The sequence below is a fragment of the Manacus vitellinus genome, unplaced genomic scaffold, assembly GCF_001715985.3.
Source record: "Manacus vitellinus isolate BGI_N305 unplaced genomic scaffold, ASM171598v3 scaffold_3_pilon, whole genome shotgun sequence".
NCBI lineage: Eukaryota > Metazoa > Chordata > Aves > Passeriformes > Pipridae > Manacus > Manacus vitellinus.
The window spans coordinates 24,592,378-24,617,377 of record NW_021940535.1 but is presented as its reverse complement, the minus strand read 5'-3'; the positions used below and the strand labels follow the sequence as shown (position 1 = coordinate 24,617,377).

The 25,000-nt window shown below is 40.7% G+C and overlaps 1 long non-coding RNA gene across 1 annotated transcript; it reads left to right on the top strand.

The window, feature by feature from the left end:
* Positions 1-13,016: 13,016 nt before the first annotated feature.
* On the top strand, positions 13,017-24,739 carry LOC108640176. Its single transcript, XR_001920963.1, has 3 exons — positions 13,017-13,078; positions 16,791-16,915; positions 24,071-24,739. It is a non-coding gene; the product is annotated as an uncharacterized LOC108640176 (long non-coding RNA).
* Positions 24,740-25,000: the final 261 nt, after the last annotated feature.

Below are 25,000 nucleotides of genomic sequence, written 5' to 3'. Positions count from 1 at the left end.
AAAGGTTGATGACTTTGAGCTGAAAGAGAATAGATTCAGATGAGATACTAGGGAGAAAATTACTGTGAGGGTGGTGAGCCACTGGCATGGATTGCCCAGAGAAGTTGTGGATGCCCCATCCCTGGAAGTATTCAAGGCCAGGTTGGATGGGGCTTTGGGCAGCCTGGTCTGTGGAAGGTGTCTCTGCCCATGGTAGGGAGATTGAGACTAGGTGATCTTTCAGGTCCCTTCCAACCCTAACTATTCTGTGATTCCATGAAGAGCAGAAGAGTTCATACAATTTACCTGGAGATGTGGTTTTGTCTTTCTGAAGCAGGAAATATAGTGGCAGCTTTTCCAAGGTATTTCCAAGCTCTTCTGTTTGAAAATGGACTTGTATAATACTGGAGAAATGTGGCTTGGCAGTCACTACAACTGTATCCAAACTGTAAATGAACTGGACAAGACAGTGGATGAAAGTCAGTACATTACTTGACCTCTTTCTGTGTATCCATGCTGCTGTATGTAGGACAAACTAAACTTCAGTAACACACATCTTCTCCATGTCTGACACATTAAGGTGTTTCTAAGATAATCAACACAGTAAAGAAGAGAAACAGTTAGGCAACAAGGTCACAAACAGCATATTTGTAGTTTCTTCTTGTAAAATGTGCTTGAGGAGCTTATTTTGTTAAGTCCTGATCCCTAGCTACTTGTAAAGGACTTGTAGTTTTCCATGCAAAGGTAAAAAAATCCAGTTGCCTTGCTATTCTTTATCACCGTTCAGCTGCCCTATAACAAGCCTCACTGCAGATTGTCCATTGCCCTGACATTTTCCAGGGTTACAGCTCTCCCTGACTGTTCTCTTCCAGTTGCCTGGACTGCTTTTCCTCCTCAAACACCTTCCCTAGCACACACAGCAGATGCTGCACCACGTGATCTGATGCAAAAGGGCTGACAGAGATGAGAAGGAAAGTGCCAAAAGCAATAGCAATGCAAAAGGATTACTTCCTAAAATTATCAAAAATTTCTCAGCAGAAGACTGGTCATTGCACTCAGTAAATTAATCATTTACACTGGATTGCTTCCATCTGCCTCTGTGCTGTGCTTTGTCATCCAGACTGCAGGCAGCTCCTATCTACCCAAGACCCTAACAGTTATCTCATTTCAGCATTTATTTCCTACCTGGCTCATCAACGGTTACGTCCAGAAACTGTTTTCTGAAGCATGTCTTTCCATCTGGAAATAATAATTTGCTGTGCCCTTAGGGAAGCGCACACATCCTCTGGAATTATCCCCAGCCTGCCCAGTGACATCAGTATCACATGCTCCAAAGCAAACTCACTAACCCTTCCTGTAATTCTCCTGAAGATGCCAATCTTTGCTGAATGCGTTCACAGAAAGATGTTTTAAAGTCATGTTAGCTCAACAAACAGATTTTGTGGACTTCTTTGAATTGACCAATATATTTTTCCTTGCACTGCTGTTTCCATAGGAGTAACATTCTCATTTATTTCTAATCCTTATGAACATCATCTGTTACTACTGCCCTCTCTCTCCTACCTTGTCCAAAGCAAAACCACCTTGCAGTCAATCACCCTTTTGTTGTGGTCCTTGAGGTTTGAAAGAATGACCTGAATACGGCTATTTTTGTGGAAATTATTGTTCAAGTTCACGCATGATTACAAAAATATATCCTCAGTTGGTCCACCACAGATAGCATTCCTGGAAAATGCACATGGTATTCTACCGAGAGGGAAACAAGGGGGAAAGAAGAACTGCTGTGGGACACTTACCACTTAACTGCAGACATTTGGGTCTAAAGCAATCAATCAGATTGCCTTTAAAATGCTCTAGGACACAACTCATCTGTTTCCAAATGTCTGTCAGAGCAGAAGGTGGACTACGCCGGGGAAGAGCTTATTTCTTACCATAGATTTAAATAAGAAGTCTCAGTTTCCAGTCAGATTATACATTTACATTAGGTGAAAGGAGTTCCACTCTGAATATTTGATCTTTTTTTATAGAGATTGCTAGGTTAACTTATCAGTCCTGCAAATGATTTTTGGAGATCCTGACTGGAAAGGCACTGGGGAGCCCACCCTTGCAGACAAGGAGTTCTCAAGAAAGAGGAAGAGCCTATGAAGCAAAGGAGGGTGAAGTTTCTTCATCTAGGTATTAGCAGTGCAAGTTATGGAGTGAAGGAAAAACATTAAGGAAACAGAAAATATTTATCCTGAATGTGCAGAAGAGAAAAGAAAGGTACAGATTGCATCCAAAATGGCTTACAATAATGAGTGAATTAGGAGAATCCGGTGGTTTTTTTCACTCTTGGATGATCATGAGGGGAATTTTAAACTAAGAGTTAATATCTTCAGGAATCAAAATAAATTATGGCTCTGACATTCCCATACAATGCCTGTTTTTTGTGACATCACACTAAAAATGGTAAGTAGAGTTCCCATTTTCACATCTGTTATTTGTATGAACATACACCTGGCAATGCAGTGTGTGTGTTGCTTCAGAGGAAACTCAACCAAACAACTATCACTTTATGTAACACTAATATTCTTGGTTATAAAACCACTACATGTGTTTTATTTACTGTAAATGAAGTGTATATCAGCAACACTGAATATGAAAACAAAATTTTAATGGGTTACTTTTATGATGCTAGAGCAATGTGAAGAGATATCTGTAATGTGACTTACTTCTTAATATTCAGTAACATAGTTTTAGTTGGAATAAATAGGATTCCCAATAAAGACTTAAATGTCTATTTTCTTCAATTTCTTATTTCACATGTACTTTGAGATCTGGAACAACTTTTTCCATGTATTTATGCCAATTCTTTTGGGGCTCCTTCAGTGTTATGTTTTAATGCATTCTTTCTCTCTTTTTTTTTTTTTTTATTTAGGGTATATCTTAGTGCCTTGTTGTAATTATTTTACACTCATAAACTTAGATGTACTGTGTGACAGTGTATTTTGATTCTGATAAATTTTTCTGCATCCACCACCAATATTTAATCTTTGCATCACTTCTTAACTGTTTCTCACAAATTAACACAGTTACAGATGTGCTTTTTCTCAGAGGAAAATGTCTGATCTGCCTCATTTATAGAACAGAGGAGAGCATAAATTTTGAATATATAAATGAGAGCATACTTAAATGGATATATACTTATATATTTATAAAATATATATTAGTGTATGTTTAGATACATTAGAGATTGCTTCATGATAAGAAGCTTGAAAAGAATCTAAGCAAAAAATTGAATGAATCATGAGAAAATTCCATTTGCTTTCAGCATTTTAGTTCCATTTTGCAGAGTCAAAAGTAGCTTTTTCTTCTGACATTCATCATGATGCAATTTCTCTTTTCAGCTTAGTCGGACACTTAAGCCCTCACTTGACTCACAGACTGCACATGTCCACATGAAGTCAGTTACTCATACATATTTATTCTGTTTGTCAGTAGATAAACCTTTGTTCGTTTTTATGTCTAGGCCTTTGTCATGGTTTGAATCTTGTTTTCCCCCAGAGGCTAGAAAAGTGGTAGACCCCAAGGGGTGGAAACCCCTGGAAGTTTTGGAGTTCTGTCCAATGGGCGCTCCTGCAAAAATGTCAACATCTCACAAGCTCACCGGAAAAGAAGAGTTGTAGTTGGGTTGTTGTTGAGGAGAGGTGGCCATGTTGTAGAGCCACGAGGAAGGGGCTCTGAGCCCCTTGGGCCCTCTGGGCCCTCCCAGCCCCTGGCTGGGGGGGCTGCAGGGACCTGGAACAGCATAAAGCTGGGCTAGGTGCCTGTAGTTATGCCGGGAGATGTTTTCTCCATGGGCGCAGAGCAGCAGCCAGCTCTGACCAGAGAAACGGTGGCAGAGAGCCAGAGCAGATAACACCTGAACTGAAGGAGCAGCAGAAACAACATACAGCACCGCAGAGAGAAGACTCCTGGAAAGAGAGCCGAGGAGAAAGAGAGCCAGCAGTCTGAGAGACAGAGTTCTGGGGGTAAGACTGTACCAGATCCCCTAAAACTCCCTTGAGACCCCTCTTGGAGAAGAGGGACATGGACTCCTATTTAGGAGAAGAGTTTTAGACATGCAGCACCAGAGAGAGAGAGGAGCTGAGAAGCTCAGAGCGTCCCGGAGCTGGACCGGGACGGCCAGAGGAATGCGGGGGGAGTTGACCTTGGTTCTCCCCCCCTTGCACTGCTGCCACAGTGGCAGCCTGAGAGACAGGGCACAGAGGCCCTGCAAGGAGCTGAGTCTCCTGGAGATACCAGACCGTCACGAAGACCCCCCTGTGTCTTCGGGATATGACGTGGGGATACGACCTTGTCTGGGGTTACGAAGCCCACGGAAGACCCCTCGGTTGGAGGCGATGGGGCCGAGAGAGGCTTGAATACCTCCCTCGTGAGTGCTGGCAGAAATCCAGCTATCAGCTGCTGCATGTGGAGAAGACAGACAGACTGCTGCCTCAGAAGATGCTGCTGCTTAAGGACTGGAAGGGATCTGTCCTTCTTTCCCTCCTGGACTTTTATTTGGAGGGGAGAAGAGATCTGATCCACTGTAAATACATATGTTATGGTAGAGATAGTTGTGATCATGTGTATAATGTGATGTGGTATTTATCTGTACAGTCATTGTAATATATTCCCTTTCCCCTCACTTTGAGTCTGGTGTGTGTTTTGTCTGGAAAAACCCATCCCACATTAAGTTGAGATGTGGGAGGGGGAATGGAGCTAGGGAATTGGATTCGGGGACTATCTCAAACCATGACAGCCTTCTAGCCATACCTCCAGGGAAAGCCATTAAATTCCTTGCACTTGAAAAGCTCAGACAGCTCAGGCTATGAAAGCAGCAGCAGGTCTGTCTGGACCCCACAAGCTGCCCCCCGGCTTCCATAAGAGATGTTACGAAAAGCTACACAACTCAAACCAGCTTCTCTGAAAATGCTTACAGCAAAATTAAACCTTTCCTCATCTCACTACTTTACCAGAGGCTTCCTTTCTTCCACAAAGTACAGTTTCTCTTTGAAGGCCTCAGACCTTCATTCTGCCCCAGCCATCCCACAGTTGCACATCATTCTCAGAAAAACAGAGGCAGTAGTGCCCCACTGCTGCTCAGGACTCCAGTCAGTATTAGGAAGTGCTCAGCACTGAAGGAGCCCAGAAGTGCCACCCACCACAGGCCAACTCCCCCACAATGAGTGTCCTTAAAAACTATCTCAAGCCAACAGCAGCATGGTTTATCCCACCCTAGATGTTATCACATATTTACTGCCAAGCATCAGTCAAGAGCTGTGTTATGTGGTGACATTTAAATGCATTTCACTAAAGTCATCTTTTGCCATGACATTTTTTAGCTTCTTTTCATCTTTATGGGGAGTATAGTACATCTAAAACTGCATTTTATCCTCTTTTCTGTTAAATACACTCAAACGTAATACCACCAGCAGTGACATATTCACGTAAACATTCACACGTCTTTATATTAAACTTTGCTAACACGTCATACTTAAGCTGAGTCTCAGATTTTTAATTAAAAAACCCAAAAGGAAGAGAAAACAAGCTGTTATGATCAGTTTCTTTAACATTAGAGAGATGCTTCTGCCTGAATTACGGTGCAGAGACAATATACCAAAATAAATAGTGCATATTTTATTTAACAGTAAATGTAAGGTAGAGAGAGATAGAAAAAATAAAAAAAGAGAGAAAGGGGGAGAGAAAAAGAGTGACAGAAAGACAGATTAAGTAGAAAAAGTATTACCACTTCATGGATTCTGACAGCGTCCCATGGATCCTCTTCATGTGGTCTTCTCAGTGACAAGAGTCCCACTCTTGTCAAAGTGATGGTTGAAGTCTGGATCTGTTGAAGGAAGCCCAGGGTAGTGAGGAAAAAAGCCAGTGGTGGTGAAGGCAGTCCCATGTGGTGAAGGAAGAAGTCTGTTTTGTGAGAGAAGTCTGCATGATGAAGGAAAAAGCTCGTGTGTGTGAGAAAAGAAGAACATGTGACGAGTGAAGTCTGTGCCATGAGGAAAGAAGCCCAAGTGTGGCTTTCATTGGGTTTGGGCTAGGTGAGAACACCCCTGGTACCACCCCGTGGGGTGGGGAGTCTTACAGTAGGTGATGTAATAGAGGATTATGGGATATTTCATGAGTCTTTGACACCTTCTGTAGGAAATAAATAAGATGGTTTTATTACAAGCAGGAGTTTTCATGGCTGCCTCGTGCTGGGGCACTTGGGAACCATTTTATTTAAAGGACTGGAGAACTAATTTGTGGTCAAGGACTAGTGGACTACTTGTGGTTCTACTTGAAGTTGCTTATTGCTGCTGCCTACTTGCTGCTACATACAGTTCTGCTTGGGGTTGCCTGTTGCTCTGCTTATAGTTCTGCCTGCTTACTGCTACTTATTGTTACTTACTGTTCTGTTTGCTTACTGTTACAGTGCCAAGGCAAGCCCAAAGAATGTAAGGTGCTGAGACCAGCCTGGGCTCACTGCCAGGGAACCATGCGGCCAGGGGCAGGGAAACAACCTGACAGATGGATGAGGACAACCAATGGACTGCACCAGAAAGCAAAGATTGCCTTTTAAGGAAGAAAAGAGCGAGGCCTGGCATGGGAGGAACAAGGAAGTGGTTATGCTAATCGAAGGGTCTTAGAAGGGCTCATCCCTCCCATCCACATGTGCTCTCGAACCAGTTCGTGCATCCAGCACGCTCTTAATCAAGTTCTTCTTTTCACTGTATTTGGCCATCTTCTAAATTTTAACTAGAGATATTTCTCACACTTCTAAGATGTTACACACAGTGTCCACTATGGCCCGTGAGGGGAGATGAATATCTTCAGGCTATGCGTGAATTGTCCTCATGCTTCCCTGCAGGGGAGTTATCACAGGTGAGTCATTTGTGTAAGGACAAAGAAACACTACCCCGCCTCGAAGGATTTGCCTCTTTCCTTATCTTGTTCAGCACCCAGCTTGTAACCTGAGCTGTCTGGCGTGCACACCCTCAGTACCTGGGCAATTACTCTACACATTGTCAGCTTGCACTTTTATTGTCTGAGCCATTAGCATTCCAGTCTTTCACACTTGTGGATACATTCTTCTCCTGGGATATCTGAACAATAGTACCACCTTTATCTTGCCTCAAGTTCCCCTCACAGTCCAATTTAGTAGGGGCAGGCTTCTGTAAGACCCAAGCTACAAGCTCACCAAAGGGCTTTACTTTAAAAATATACAAGGTTCCAGCAATATCCACTCTCCGGATTATTAGAAGAGCCTTCAGTTCTTTTAACATCTTAAGAGAGAGCGCAAAGAAGAAAAGCTGCACACATTTTCTCAGGGGGTACTTTTACTGGTAAACTTCAGAAAATAAGGGAACTTGGCAAAAGTTTAAAGGGCAACATACAACCAAAATAAAGCATTCCACAAAGCATTGACTTAGCACATGCTAATACATACAATTTCGCAAAATCCAGTCCATCCGGTCCTAAATTACTCAAAATATTAAGAGATTAGGAGAAGAAGTAATGAAAGAGAGAGAAAATGAGAAAATTATAGCTGCCACCAGAGTCCTGTGAGAGTCCAGCTTCCATGTGTCCAGGTGGCAGGGTTTGAACAAAGACTGAAAGCACACGTTACTGCTTTTATTTGCTTTGGCCCCCCTATGGTCACACCCCCTGCACCCAGGCAGGACTTCAGATGTGCTAGCCAATCTGAGGCTGATTTAGGGGCTCTGAGGTGTGGTTGGGCAGTGCTCCAGGTGTCCAGTGACTGACAGCTGTCCTGGGGATGCCCCAGGACACTTGCAGGGTCTGGGGTTTGGGATAGGGCATTACCTGACCTCTGTGAAATTCGACCTCTCCCTCCTCCTCCCCCACTCCCCCCACCTTGAGTTGGTCCGAGCCAATAATTCATAGAATAATCCAGTGTCTCACAGCTTTGGTGAGCAGTTGCTTCTTTACACAGTTTGCTACAGTGGACAAAAGTCCTTCAGTGATTTTAACAATATTTAAGCCATATATCATTTCAGTGTCTCACACAGGCTTTGATAATTTTTTTTAATGTTGTTAATACAACAGGTTCTGTTATTTGATTACAAGTGATTTATAAATAGCAGTACACTGTTAAAAACTATCTATTGCATTATATATATGTATATATATATATTTTAGCCCAGTAATTCTGTTTTCCCCAAAATTTGATGGAATTTCCTTCACCTCCACTATTTCTTCTCATATTGCCCCAGATTTTAACCAATGTCTCAGTTGCAGATGCTGCAATGGAGAAAGAAACTAGGGTACCCTGGTGTTTCCATCCTTCACTAAAACTAGCAAGACCTCACTTAGTGAGACCATATTACTTGAAATAATGTTTCCCTGGAAAGAGAGGCATACAAAAAGTGGCTTGCTGTCTTTCATTTATTGAGGGGGAGAGATAAAAATGTCCGGATCAACTGTTAGAACTAGAAAGGTTTGGGAACTTTCAATATTGAGATGCAGTTACTGCGTGTAACCCTAGTTTGATGGCAAGTCAAAGTCAGATGGGGCTTTACTCTAATTGTTACCATATTTATTATTTGGACAATTGCCTCTAAAACATACCAGCCTCTTTCTGATGAGACAAGGAGAATCCCGTTCCCAAATGAGATCAGTCTAGCAAAAAATAAAACAGGAAAAACCCCCAAACCTTTAAACACTTGAAGTACATGGTTAGCTGAATATACACAAGCAAAAATGTCTCCAAATCTTTATTCAGGACTCTGCACTATTTTAACCTTCAAAAAACTTGGCAACCATTAAAGGTTGAACTGAGTGATAGTCAGATGTGGGTGTTTTCTGGAAATATTTCATGAGGCTCAAGGCGTAAATTCTGTTCTACAAGGACATTAGCCATCTGTCTTTCATGTGGCCTTCCTTCTTTAAGCTCATCACATTCTCTTGTCCTATCTTGCTCCAGAATAAATGGCAAACCTGTCAAGAGAGGGGGAGGTATTTCCCAAAGTTGTTTATGAAATGACTAGCACCTCCAGCTTCAGTCCTGCCTGAACACTTTCAAGCACATGAAATACAATAATGTCTCAAACACATGAAAAGGGTAAGCAAACTCCAGAATTGGTGAGTAATGCTACAAAAAACTACCGAAAAGCAGAGAAGTTCTGTTTGGTATGGCTGCTTTCTAGGTGATTAGTAGTAGAGATTTAAAAAGGTCCTTCTTTTCTAAGAAGCCTCGTTGCGCTCAATTCACAAGATGGGATTTTCTTCATCCAGCAGCAGCCAGGATAAGCAATCTACCCATCCAGTTCCAAGTTTTGAAGTAAGAGGGTCTGCCATACCACACCAAAGCTTTGAGGAGACTACAGGCTGTGTCTGCAGGAGCAGTTACTTTGTTAGACACACTGGGATCAGTGCCAGGATGTGGATCAGAAGGTTTCCAAAACTCACTCAGTGTCTTACCGGACATCATTAATTCTCCCATGGTAATTTCTTCACTAACAAATTGCAATTGCAAAGACATTGCAAAGACATTCTCTCCCAAAATGTTTTGGGGGAAGCCAGAGTGAAAATGCAACTACTAAGAAATCATTGCATCTAAGCCAAATATTTTGAATATTTTGTTCAAGCGAAAACTGATTTATTTCTGTTTTTAAAATTCTTGATTTAAAAAAATTTATGCAAGTAAAATGTGCTGGTTATTCTCTGCAGCACATTACATAGAGCCATCTCACCCCCTGAGTGAGACTGCTCTGTCCCCAGGTGTGCCTGTCTCATCGAGGGAAAAGGGCTTGGCTTAATAACGTGGGCTGGGGCCACAACATCTAAAGCTGGCAGCGGGAAGAGCTTGTGCAATTTGCAGAGCCCTTCTTGTCAGGCAGAGCCATAGAGCACCTCGCACCCTGATGATCACCCTACCTACACTTACCAAGTTGCTCAGGCAGGATGGGAAAGAAAGTTTTATGGAAAGTGGATGGACATAGATGTGTGGAAGAGGAAAGGGAGGACAATGACAGGAAGCCACAGCTTCTGGTCCCCTGTGCTTTGTCTGGTGCTGCCCTGACCTCTGGCCGTGACAGCTCACAGCCACTGCCCATCCTCAACATGCCTCTCCCAGTGCTTGCTGATTTTGTCATGATGAGGATGTGTGTGCCACTCTGCACCTGCCCAGCACAACCAGCACCTGCACCCTCCCAGGGAATCCTTTGCAGTGCTCTCTCAAATGGGACACCCCTTCCGGTCCCTTCTCCCACAGGAGACCACTGCAGTCCAGGGCTACTGGCAGTACCCTGTGTGGGCCTTCTAATCAAGCCTTGCCCTTCTGATGCTCTCTCTTATGGGACAAGTTGGGTCTGGAGGAGGAAAAGTTTCCATCCTATGTTTCCATCCCTATTTGATTTGATTACCTGATCTTAACATTTTTACTATTAAAAAAAAAAAAAATACAAAAGAACCACCCAACTTCCAAGTATTAAAAAAAAGCCACCTTTCCTCTTTCTTTAATATAGGCTTACAAAACTCTCAGTGTTTTTTAATGCTTCAACAGACAGTCATATATTTTTAAGTCACCATAAATTAATATGCTTTTAGCCAAAATAGGTCTTGAGTAATGTTTTCATGAGAAATTCTCTGGATCCCCAATGCAGGAAATGTCTGAGATTCCTGAAGAAGATCAGTATTAGCAGAGCAAGGTGATGATACTCAGTCTGCATCTCCAACTTTTGTTTTTGGGATGACAAAGGTTTCAAGGCAGCTTAAGTTTGAGGTATTCTGGCTTTTGATGTAAGTTTAGTAGCTCACATGCTCCAAGAATTAAATTCTAATAATTTGCCAGAAGGGTTTTTTATTTAGGGCAGAGAAAAGAGGAATTGGAAATAACAGCCCTGACTTAAATCCTCATATATTTTTCCTTTTTTTTTTTTTTATTTTTAAGTATATACCTTGCAAATTGCATTATGATATGATATGATATGATGATATGACATGATAGGGGGAGGAGAGAAAATTACAATAAAAAAAGTACAGGAGAACAAAACCTTCTCTCCCCTTGGACATTTTCGTATAATTTACAAAGCAAATTCCTCAGGTCAGAGTCTCATCCATGGGGATTTTCCACTTTCCCACTCCTGAGGAGCACAGAGGCAATTGCACATCAGTACACACTGACCCCCACAGAGAACAGAACTGTCAGATAAGATTGCTTTCATTCCCCTCAAGCTCCCACAAAGGTACTCAGTGCGCAGACCAGTGTTTGTATTACACTGTGAAGGGAAAGATTTCAGCCAAAAGAAGCTGGCAGCCATGGCTTTTTAATGAACCGTGTGCTGACAGGCCTGGTTGTGAGCTGTTACAGATGTGCACTGGATAGTCTAATGAGATGCAGGAAATTCAAGAGGCAAAAAAACCTCTTCAGATTTTCTGGTGATGGTGGTAGGATCAAAACCTCTTGTCTTTTATCTGGCATCGCCAAGCAAGGGGTTATGCTTACTGTCCTTAATAAAAACATTACCATTTGGGGTAGAGGCACTGGTGCATGTTGATTGCCATAACAGGGAATAAAAGAGGGGATGAGTCACTAGCCAAGAATGAAAACACAGGCAGGGCAGGATCCTGCAGTGGCACATTAATTATAGTAACATTTTCTGTGATTCCCCTGCTACGTAACCACAGATGCCAGAGCACGAGTGGGGGCTGCAGTGAAAGGAGATGGCCAGGAAGAATGATCTGGCAAGGAAGGGAAAACAAACCCTTAATGAGGAAACAAAAACTCCAGAAAAATTCTCCTTGCTGCAGAGTGGAGTTTCCAGCTGATGCATCTGGTGTGGAAGAGGCACCTTTTCTCAGTGCTTTAGCAGAGGAGTGCTCTGGTATTTCTCTTAGAGCATGAGTCAGATGCAGGGGTTGCCAAAAAGCCATGCCAAGTCCTGTTCTCAGTTACATATGCCCACAACAATATGGCACATGAGCAGATAGTATCTCAGCACCAATTTGACATTGAAGCAGCTGTGGGCTGCTCTGTGCAGCTCTGCGGCTCCTCCATTTCACCTCTGTGCTCTCTCTGAAGTCTGATTAGCAACTGGATTGCAGATGGTATTACAAATTGTCAAGCCTGCAAATTCAACCAGATCAATGGTAAAGGTCTGTTTTTACTGTTATTTGACAGACAAAACTTATTTATAACTATGTAACTGATGAAGCACTAGACAGCAGATGCCCCAGTTTACTTGCTCTTTTTTCATATGGACAGGCTTAGATATAAAAAAAGCATAGACAAGAATCCATGAAATGAAACAGGACACATATACAGACCTTCTCTGTTTGCCAGAACTGTAAAGCTACATAAGATATGCAACACTGACATCTATCGGTACGCAAACTGTGTACTGATCCCTGTTTGTTTATTCTGTGGCAATATTTTTAGCTGTGTTCGCAGAGCCCTGAGGGTGTGTGCCGTGCTGTTGCGATAGCACACTGCCATCCTGGGGCACAGCTTTGTAAGCTGGCAGGGCTGCCCAGTAAAGAGCTTCTGGGATAACTTCCCATTAGGACACAGAAATTTAGTCTCAACTGTGAATGGCCTATTCTCTTTGCACAGTATGAACTGTGGAGACTCCATGCTTCTGCAATCCCTGCTCACAGTGTACCCCCTCTTTTTGGTGTGTATTTTTCAGACACTTACACTTGTGTAAACGTTTGTAGCAAAAATATTTTCCTGTGACATTGCATTGTGGGAGGAAACAGACTTTAAGAATTTCTTCTCTCTTGAAAACCCAGTGGTTCTCCAAGGATCAGAAGTTAGAAGCAAATTGCTAGTAAAAATACTTCCTCTCTTTGGCTGTAAAGTCCTTGAGGCTCTGTGTAAGTCCAGCCCTAGGGAACTATAGTGATCTTCAACCTCCAGACTTCCCAGCCCATGAAGCAATTGCCAATTTAAGAAAGTTCTGGGTTAGTGTTTTTAGATTACCTGATTTGCCACACCCATATGTTTAAATGTGGCGAAATTTACACCACAGGAGTAACTTTTCTGAGGAAGAGTCACAGGGACTTTTGCAGTCAGCTCCTGTGCTCCATCTATTTGTCAATAAGCCTGTGCGCTGAGAGGGTAAGTGAGATTTTTGTCAAGGGAATAGTTAACATGTGGGCATTAGAGACTTATCTGTTTCTCCTTGCCTGACTGTGGACAATAAGCAGGCAGTTTTATTCCCTTCCTTACTTACTATCACATTGTTCTCTCAGCTTTTCTGATTTAGAGTGGCATGTTTTAAGTGTTTGGAGGTTTGTTTCTAACTGAAGCTACCTGCTTACTGAGGAGCCAAAATCATGATTCTAGTTGAGTATGTGGTTTAATAACTACTATTAACTCCTGATGATTTATTTTTTCTTCCATAATTATACCTAAACTGCATAGTTCAATGCAAGAGGATAAACTGAGTTCCTGGAATAAGTGCGCTTGAGTATTTCAGGAGCATTGTTAAGTTAAATCTCCTAATTTTTTTAGGTTTATTGTGATTTTTTAAGACTTCTTAAATTATTTTCTGATTATTTCAGTTCCAAGTAATTTACCTAGCACCATGTGTCTTTGAAGAGATGGAGGGAGAAGCTTAAAGAATTATGTACTTTAACCAAGAGACATTGGTTTGCTTTCCTTTTACCAGCAGAGAAGCCTAGGAAAAACAAGAAGAGATCCTGTATAATTGATTTCAAAATGGATATTAATTTCTATTTTACCTGTTTCTTGAAATAAAGTGTTGCCAAATTTTATTAAATGAATGAGTTCTAGGTTTCTCACATCTAAGTCAGCTGTCTGTAAAGAAACCTAAACTGAGTAAGATTGCACATCATGAACTTCATGAAATCTTGTGTAACAAAAGCTGAGAAGGAAGGAACTGTGAGAAGACTGGATTTCCATTGTAGACTTAGTCATTGCTGTTGCCCAAGAAGTGGTAACTGATGCATTTACTGCTAATGACTAATAAAATAGAGCACAAGCAGAGACAAATGCTGCCTTTAGAAGAGAGTAGCTTTTCTATGTAGCAATGCAAGAAACCCCCACTGAGCAGTCAGGTCAGGAAACCTGTAGCATCAGAGCTATCCTGGATGAACAGTTTTATGCATACAGGACACAATAATGCCCCTGGGTGAAAATTTTTTCCCTCTTACCATGAGTAATCATCCTACTAGGTGTCATCTCACTAAGGAGTCCCTAGAACCAGAGCTGAAGGCAAAGGATAGCAAATTCCAGACATTTTCACAAAGCTTCATTCCCTTCTTCCTTTTCTTATTGAAATTAAAATATTGCTTTTATTCGAGTGTTTTCAACAGATGTCGTAACTGGTTGTATTTGTGAATCCAGACATATGGGTTTAAAAAATACCTCCAAGCTAGAGGCCCTTGATTCTAATTGTAAACTGAATCACTGTTTTAGGATCTACAATGACACATATGTATTAGATGATCCACCATCATAAAGAAAACAGAAGAAGCCAGAGTCAGCGGCATACCTTGTCAATGACCTACACTTCTTTATAAAATGTCCATTAAACAGCAATGCTTTCTTCATCAGTTACACAGATAATCTTGTCCTTCAAAAGTCTCTGCAACTGTCTGGCTGCAAAGACAATATACTGGGGTTCAGAAAAATGCTTCTCGTTTCCTCCTTGCCCTCTTTCTCACACATATCCTTACTTGATAAAGCTGTCCAGCCCAGTGCTGCTTGCAAAGCCATCAACAAAACCATCCAGTCACCAGCATAAGGATTAGGGAGACCAGGCAGTGAAATATGAACATATAGACAAATGTGAGGAGGAAAAAAACTCACAGAATAAAAGAGTAGTCCAACAGCTTTTCTAAAATTTAATAAAATTAAATCACTGATGGACCCCAGCATCTGCAAAATCATTTTCCCACAAGACCTTACTTACTAATTCCCTGAGCAGCCTGAAACCTGCTCTCCTCATGTCCAGAGCTGATGTTTTGCTGGCACTTTTTCCCTTGTCAAAAGAGATTTTAAACTCATTTGGTCCATGGTACAGTAGCCAAGATGGGTGCCAATCTCCACTTTGCTCACGAGATCCACTCTGTTGACAAGCAGTAGATCAAGGAGGGCATCTTTCCCTTGGGACCTATTCCATAACAATGTCATCCACATTTTTTAGGAATCTTCTGGCTCAGTTTGTACCAACTGTGTGATGCTCAATTAATTTCTGGCGAGTAGAAGTCCCCCATAAGGACAAGGGCAGTTGACCTGGAAGTTTCCCGTAATTCCCCAAAGAATAATTCATTGGCATCATCATCCTGGCTGGGAGGTCTAAAGTAGACTTCCACGATGATATTTGCACTATTTATTTGCCCCTAGATTCTTACCAGAGACATTGCCAACTGTGAGATCTATACATTCTAACCCTTCTATTACACACAGTGCCACGCCTCCGCCTCTTCTGCCCTGCTTGTCCATCCTGAAGAGCCTGTAACCTTCCAAGAGGGCACTCCCACCAGGACTCATCCCACCAGCCACAGGACTCATCCTTCCAGGTTTCACTTATGGCAGTGAGGTCAAATCTCTGGGACTAGGCCAAAACTTCAAGCTCCTTTTCTTTGTTCTTCATGCTGCGTGCATTGGTGTTGAAATATTTCAGGTCATATTCATTCTTGGGCTAACACAAAAAATTTCCTCCAGAAACTTTGAGCAAATACTCAGCTACATATTTAAAGGTTGTTGTTATTTAACCTGGTGATTTAAAATTCATTTTTTTTCTGATGTGAGAAGAGTTCATTAAATTAAGTTACTGATTACAAATTACACTTTCCCTTGATTCCTCTCATACATATTTACTCAGTAAATTCCTCTTGCAATTTACTCAGTAAAATAAATTTAGGATTGTCTAAGCTATTCACACAGTACTAAAAGATGATTGAGTCATTTTTAATCAGTTTCTTCATATAAAAACAAATTCATAATATCTGTTTTCTGTCAAGTAAAGCATGTGACATTCCTCTGATGCACCCAGAACATCTCAGATTTGCTCCCTCTGGGCAGAATCACAGATGCCATTTCCTTTCCAGAACAGAGATTATCCAAGCTGAACCCACAAGTTCCCTGACCATGGTCATTTCCATTTCTCTGCTGTCTGACCCCTTTGTGATTCTGCCTTTCCCACATACTTGACATCATCAGCTTCCTGGAAAGCTGAGATAAGATAATACCTTAGTAGTTATGTAATGCCTACATTATGCAGTCATGGTGGAGGCAATTGCTGCTCCTTTCATTTTCTATCTCTTTGTCTTTTTAGAGGAATATTTGCCCTAAGACTGTTCAAATTTTGATAGCTTTTGCTCCTTCTAAACAGAAATTCAAAGAGAATTCAAATTCAATCCCTGAGCTCTATAGCCCAGTTGAATTCACTGGATATTCAATCCAACTGAATAAAAATTTATAATAAACTGTTTCAGTTAACAGTTAACATAATCCTATTGACAGGTGAACTCAATGGAGGAATGGACTATGGGAGTTGGTAAAGGATTCCATTTGTCTCTCAGTTTTAAAAGCTTATCCTGTCTATTGCTAACTTCATGCTGTCAATCATCCTAAAAATTAGTTCAAGCAAATTTTTTCAAGACTATAGTCTCTACTCTCGTTATGGTTCTGAAGCATCTTCAACTGCTTTTTAATCTCTGTCTTGGAGATTTCATTCCATTCCCATTTCCTACAGTAGAATTGAAAGTAAAGAGGTGTAGGTTTTTCTCACTCTGCAGTGCTTGCCATTTTTTATACTGACACCCTTCCCTTCCACCCTACCTCTGGCTGTTCTTTTCAGTTCACAGGTATGTCAGCTGGGGATATCACCCGGCCTCCTAGCACAGTTTGGATAAACATACTCTGGAAAACAACAATGTAGAGTGCTGGTGTGGTTTTATTTGCTTCTAGAGGCAAAATACAGAGGTAAGAAAATGCAGATCTGAAGGTGAAAAAGGTATCAAGAGGTTGATTTCAAGGGATCCTTCAACCCTCCAATTTACAGTGTCAGAGGACAGCCTCATTGATGTTTGTGGGATCCCCAACTACTATCAGCAGCAAAGGTTCAGGGCCAAAGGGAGCAATTATTTCAATGTCCCTTTGTCCACCATGCACAAAGTCAGCAACTTGGCTGTAGGACTTTGATTTAAACTGGGATTTCCTGACGTAGATAGCACAGCAGGTTACGTCTGCCAGAGGAGGCGGAAGGTAGATGGTCTTTCTCTATGTTTTACTTATCAATCCCTAAGACTTTACTCTCACAATGTTTTGCACCAGTTCATTCTATACACCTTTTGCTATGAGTTTTCTTGTAAAATAAAGGACAACAGTCTTATTTCTACCTTTAGGTACAGTCTGAATAAGTCCATTTTTCCAAGTTAACATTTGCTTTAATAAACTGAAGACAGTATTCCTGCAGCTATCACAACTCAGTAAAGAAAGAATACCCAAGTTAAAAATAGATTCATAGTCTCCCATGGCAAAAGGCGGGAAATTGGCTGCAGTTGAACTAATATTTCTCTTGAAATGATATGTAGCTGCCATTTGCTACACAGCTTATGCTCATCCCCAGGCAATTCCAGATGCCTTTGGAAAACCACCTGAAACTTTGTGCTGCACTGCCTATATATGGTATGATTCCTCATGCTTGTAACTCTTTGGTACGGAAGAAATGTGTGTCTTTATAGAAGTGCCTATCGTTTAAGATGATTCATTTGTAGTATTTCCCCTTTTTGAGTGAAGAGTAAAGGAAGTGAATCCCAAAACGGGGAACTTGCATCCAGGCTTGTAAATTCTTCTCTCTTGGATCTTGTAAATAGGTAAACAGAAACAAAATCACAAAAAAAAAACCAAAAACATGCATCATCCAGTACAATGTAGGCTACCATGCAGACATAAGGCTTTAAACAATTTTTGGAAGTAGGTATCATATATCATTTTCAGCTATAACCAAAGCTTGATTTGCCAGTCAATGCAAGATTATAGATGAAATAATGATTTTTTAAAATGTAGCCAATATAAAACTTTTGATAATAACATATACTTATGTTAAGCTGATAAATATTAGAGAATTACCTACTTGTTGTCTGTTTCTTTACAGGAGATGAGTGATATTGAAACAATCTATTCATCAGTTTCTAACATTTTTGCCTAGAAAGCATTCTTAGTTTAAGCTTCATCATTTTTACCTCTCATATGGGCATTATTTTACCTGGCTTTAGCCATCCAGAATTTTGATGTCTAGCCTAAACCTGTCATCTACGCTCCTTTTGTAATGAATGCAGGGAAAATAAAGATGTCTAATGAAAGATGGAAAATACTGTCATTTGGGGTAACACTTATATAGGTGGATTAAGTATAAGAAAACTAACAAATTTTAAGTCATTTGATAGGCATGTGTATTCTTCTGCAGATCAATCTGTAACACGGCAAAATACACTCAAGCCTAAGCTCTGGTGGTGGGTGCTCTTCCATGAAAATGCACAAGGGAGTTGTTCGCCCTCTGACCACTTGATGCACACGAACATGTATGTGTATGTATGTGTATATAATCACTTTCTAGTTGTTACCTGCAGGCATATTTGTGCACCCACCTAAAGGACACAAACCATTACCTAAAGACTTGATTAGTCTGACATCAGGTTTCTATATCATATATATCAGTGTGATTCAGAGATGAAAGACCATAAAATGGATGAACAAGTTGTAACTGAAACAAGAAAATGTTTATGTTAACCTAATGGATCTCCTGTTACGATATTCAAATATCTTTCTTCCTTGGAAATGAATTTACACAAAGATCAATATTGAAATTTGAGGGTTTTCTCATGTATGTGGTGGAGTTTTGTGTGATTATCCATAAATCAGTTTATCTCTAAAATTTAGCTTCTCTGTAAACTCAATGAAATGAAAACCAAGGGATGCGGATGCACACTGAATATAGAGAAATTAAGATCAACAGGGTAATAAGAACAAAGTTCAAAGCTACAGAGTGGCTGAGTGAATGTAAATGAAGCAGAAAAGTTAAACGGACATCAGAGATGTGAAGGGGGATATATGCCGTTCCCAAGTGGGTGACATCTGCCTCCCTGCAAGTCCAGTGAAATACAGGGGGGAGGAGGCGTGTGAGTGAGAGTGTGTGCGCGTGTGAACTTGAACCAAACACTGATTTTCTGCAGCCACCTTGTGTCGAAAATGGATATTGCAGCTCTCAAAATCTGTTTTTGTAAATCCAGTGCCCTGCTTCAGCGAGGTGCTGCACCAAAGTGCATTGAGGCTCATAATTGTCGCTGCTGTTGCTAGGGAACCTGGAACGTGTGGAGAGTTATGTCGTTGGGAAAACACTCTGAATTAGGGTGAATTTTACTGATATTCAGTTTTTAGGAGAAAATGTCACATAACAAGAAAACATTACATTTAGATCCTATTTCTTTGCAGCTTGAACTTTGCAGAATCAAAGGGGATCTTGCCATTTGTCTTAACACTCAGTTAGGTCCTATTAAATATTATTTTTTCAGAATGCAAAAAGTGCAAGGTCTTATAGTCTTCTTTTCAAAATGGGCTAGCATTTTGACTGAAAAAAGAAATCCACAGAAATCAGGGCTCAGAAACCAGAAATGGCTATTGATTGAGCTTTAGTGGGCAGTCCCAAAATTCTTTTACTAGATAACACTGCATCTGCTCCAGACACAGGCAACAAGATGCTAGCTTACATTGGACTAGAAAAAGTAAGTGTTTTGTCATTGATATAACTCTCATTTCTCTTTTCTCCAATCATGCATTTAATTTAAATTCAGAGACAAGACACAAGTGACAGTTATCATTTTCCACGACAGGTTTGTAACGAGAGCAAGAATTATTTCCCATTTAGGGCAAAAAGCTGTCTACTGTTCTTCTGTGACAATATTCTCATCTCTTCCACTTCACTACCGCCGAAACAACTATTTCCCCTTGGCTCATCTAGCTGTGGGCTAGGCTGGCACCATGTGATAGCCTTCAAGGTGGAGAAGCCCTCGATGCAACAATCTGACAGTTTAACTGCTCTGAGTGTTTAACTCCCAGCAGTTCACCAGGAGGAAAACTGAGCCAGACGCATCTTAGAACAAGTTTTTTGTCTCTCCTCTTTGCTCATAGAGGCAGGTTGCAGGTACTAACTCTATGTTTGTTTATTCCTGGAAATTTGGGACCTACTCTTATGTGAGGTGAATAGCTTTTCTCCATAAATTACCAAATTATGGACTCTATATTTTTTCTGTGGCTGTGGAAGCCCAAAGCTGCCTGTTTAAGGCAAACACATTGCCTTCAGCCAGATAATGCTGAGGAACGTTTACCAGTGGCAAATAACTAGTGTCATGCTGCTGGAATTGGTGAGACACTGGGAGCAGACATGTGTCCTTCACTAGTAAGCCAGTCTATAGAAATGCTCCCAACTTTGTACCTCGTGTCTGGGCTTTTCAACAACATTTTAAAAAGACATAATCCAAGAAAAGAAGAACCAGCAACATAAGCCAAAAGAGAAAGCAGGCTCCAGCCTGCCTGGGAAAGAAGAAGGTTGTATTTTAAGTCAGCTGTGAGACAATCACGGATCATAAGAATATTCAGTAAATGTGATCAATGGGATGTAACAGCTGTATCAATATGACAAATTGGAGGAATTACTCCAAACCACCAAGCAACAGGGGACATGAATTACAGTTTGGTATTTCATTTACAGGCCAGGCGAGGTCAAACTACTATTATTATTGCTCACTGGCTTTCCACTGTTCAGACTGCAGATGTAATAGTGGGCACAGTGGTTGAAATGGGAACACACACAGAGCTGATGGAGAAAAAGGAGCCATGTTATTCACTTGCAACCTCACAGGTACATTTATTTTCATTGCTATTATTACTTACACAAACATAGCATGCAGGATGGATGCATCATGGATCAAATCCCCACTGACCCATATTTTTTATGTGGGAGCTGGAAATATGACCCTGCATAGATGCATTTGTTACTCAGCAATTTTACAAATGCTGGTTTCTTTTATGCACCACGGTGAATTTGTTTATTTCTGAATGGCTCAGATGACCTTTAAAAGACAAGTTGGCTCATGATTCATGCATAATCTGGGATGTGCTTTAAAGTGACACTTAAGCACAGATGCAGACACACCAAGCGACCTAGCAGCTAGATCACAGCTGTCAGCAGAAAAACCCTTTGGTGCTCTGCTGTCAGTGCTGCCAGGTACTGAGATATATCCAAAATCAACTCACTCTCAAGTAAGGTTGCAATGTCCTGGCAACACCTGTAATCTCAATTAGAAGTGTGGGTGAAGGTTTCCACAGTTCAGAGTGGGCTGTAAAGACAAGAGCAGCAGCTGAGGTGGTAACTCTGAGCCCTACCTGTGCTGTAGGAGCCAAACTGAAAACAAAAGCAAGAGAAGGACATAAAAATCATGCCAGCCAGCACCTTTTTTTTGTGCAGATATATTAACAACTTGGACCTTTTTCCCATGCTGCTCTGCCTCCAACAGCAAAATGAAAAGTACAAATGAAAGCATAGGAAAGGCAGAGAGAGGCCAAGTATGGGCAGGTTCTCCACCGCTCCATTTAATGAGGTTTGAGCAATTGCTACTTTTACAGGCAGAAAAATGCTGGCAACAGGATAGGGGGTAGAGAGACAATGTCTTGACCCAGTACACTGTCAGTTCACATACTATTTGTAGGAGCACAACTTGAGACAATTCTGTTTAACACAAGCAAGTTAAAATGGACAATAAAAGCAGGGGACTGTATTTCCAGGGGTTACTTAAGCAAAGTTTAAAAGCTGTGTTTTGGAAAATTACTTTAAAACATATACTTATCTGGCCCTGCCCAGGAATGCCATGTAAGCCATTTAATAGGTTCTGCCACAGCTGACAGTGTGCTGTGGCAAGGACATCTTTCAGGTACACTGTCTAGAATTAGTTAACTTAGATATTTGGGGGAGGAGGGGAGAAAGGTTGATAGAACTAGAAGTATTCACAAAGGAAATGATTGCAAAATTTTAAGGGTAAAATCTTGCTCTACTTGACCTTGATCATAGCTTTGGTAACCTGTAGACACTGACAAAGATGCACTTGCAAATTGCAGCAGCCACCAAACACATTTCCTCAAGAATTTGCGAAAACATTAAAAAAAATGAAATTAAAAGTTCCCAATGAATGAAAGGATCTATTGTTTGCTTGCAAACTTTGTCATTTGAAGAGGTGCTAAGTAATTACATCATTGTAGTCAATGGATACCTGCAGGAACCTTTCAAAATCACACAGAATTAATCTCTCTGAGGAAAAAGAAGTACAGTTTTCCTGTAGACTTGTATGTGGATTTTCTGATAACTAAGGAAAATGTTTCTAATGTTACATAGAATCATAGAATCGTTAAGGTTAGAAAAGACATCTAAGATCACTGAGTGGCATAAGCAGTAGCTTTTAGAAATAGAGCTCATTCAGTGAGATGAATAAATGTAGAACTGAATATCAGAGTACTTATGTGAAACTACAAAGAGAAACAAGACAAATTTTGACAGCCTCAGTGACCAACACAATACATTTCTGATTGATTGAATTTTTGCATGTCTTATGACATAAATTAGTTTGAATGGATGTTACTTCTTAGAGGAACTAATGATCACAGAAGATCCTAAGGGTGGACCAAACATCAACAGATTGAAACCCAATGGAGCAAATGTGAAATTGTGCTCCATAATATGAACATGAAGAAGAAGAATCAGCCCCTCAGAAAGTAGTGATCCACACTGGCTAAAAGGTCCAAGGGTCTCACTGAACACTAAAATGAAGAGGATAAACATTTGTCAAACAGTGTAACTGTGGACTCTCCACCCTTGGAGCTGGTGAAGACTTAAGCAGTGAGGCCCCAGGCAGCTGACTCTGAACTGACTCCACAGGGTGGACTGGATGACCTCTGGAGATTCCTTCTGATCAACAAGGTTCTGTGAATTTATGACTCCCAGTGACAGCTCCTGCATAGCACTTCCCCTTTCATACTGACATCACTTCTTCAGAAAAACACATCAACAACTATTTCTGTAGTGATCAGGAGGACTGTTTCCTTTTACTAAAATTAGTGTCATTGTTACTCATGGTCCTTAGGTAGCACTATGGATTTAATCAGGCCTGTGTCCTCACCCTTGTTCTCTGCTACTTCAGGATTCTTTTGTTTGATTACTGCTGCGTGTGCTGAAGACAACATTCAGATCAGTTTATCTTAAAAAGTAGAAATAACTATGATTTCAAAGTATTTTTTAGTTTCTTATTTCTGAAGATTAATTAAACGAGTATGAATGATCACTTATTGGTCTGTGAGGACCGACCACAGTTTGAAAGGTGACTGGAGTAACAGGACTATTGTTTCTTAGATTGATTCTTTATTAAATATTATTGCCATACAAGGCTCCAACAATATCCGCCCTCTGGACATATTAGAAGAGCCTTTGGTTCTTTGAACACCTTAAGAGAAAGTGCATAGGAGAAAGACTGCACACATTTTCTCAGGGGGTACTTTACTGGTAAACTTTAGGAAATAAGAGAACTTGGCAAAAGTTTAAAGGGTAATGTACAACCAAAACAAAGAATTCCACAAAGCACTGACTTAGCACATGCTAACCCATACAACTTGGCAAAATCCAACCCATTCAGTCCCAAGTTACCCAAAATATTAAGACAGGAGATTAAAAGAAGAAGAAGGAAGAGAGAGAGAGAAAGCACCAGAGAGTCCTGTGCAAGTCCAGAACCCAAGAGTCTTGCAGGGGCTGGAGTATGGGATAGGGTGTCACCTCATCTCCATGAAATTCAGTTTGTCCCTTCTCTGAGAAGGGAAAACCTCTGAGAAGAATCTGGCTCCAACTTCTCTGTATCATCCTATTACTTAGTTGTACACAGCAATCATTGTACTTCTTTTCTCCAAACTGAACTGATTTCTCTCAGCATCTCAGTAGCTTCTCATGCACAGTGTTCCAGAGTTCTCTTTATCTTTGTAGCCTTCTGCAGAGCTCACTTCAGTATGCCAATCACTTTTCTTTTTTTTTTTTTTTTTCAGTGGGAAGCCCAGGGTTTGACACAGTGCTCCTGACATGCTCCCAGTTTCTGAATAGAAAATAATCATGTCCCTTCACCTGCTGACTGTACTCCTTCACCTTGTGCTGTTGCCTCTCTTTCCTGGAAGGGCACACTGCTCCTCATGTCCACCATGTTGTCCAGCAGGATCCTCAGATATCATAAAATAAGGAAGACTGCTGACTCAGTAGCGACAAGCTGAAAACTGGCAGCTAGACAGTCTCACTTAGGACAGTCAAAGCCATGGCCAAGAAACCTTACAAGTATAATAAAAAATTATAAGCATAAAAATTTTTTTTCTATATGACTGAAATATGTGCCTATATGTGTGCCTAAGCGTATTTAAATACATATACTCAGTGTAGATAAGCCCAAAATGTTTATGTGAGTTCTTAAGCAAAACTATAATGACTGCTTATTTTGAACGAAGCTACATATAGTCATTGTTTCTATTGCTGTTTTTCCTATGCAAATACTCTGTGCAAACAATCTGTTTCCAAAATCAGTATCCTAACTTCACCAGAACATCCTACTTTAATTCTCCTATCAGCAAGAGTGAACGAATTTTATTGATCAGTCTGTCCGAAAAAAAAGCCAAGTTAAGATTAGTATAAACCTAAAAAAAAATTTCCCCCATACATCTTGTACATGATCTGGAAAAGTCCTTTTCATTTCCATACTCATTTCATTTGGACTTCCTTTTTAATATTTCATCTAAATATTGATCTGTGGAAAACAATTTCCATAAAAGTACTATATATAAATGTCTAATTTAAATTGCAAGTTTCTCCATTTTTTCTAAAGCAGCAAACAGCCAAATCCTATTACCCTGAACAGTTTGATATCATAAATATTTATCCAAGCCCAGTGGTTATTTATTATAGTGAGGTTAGACTATGTCTTCAACCCAAAT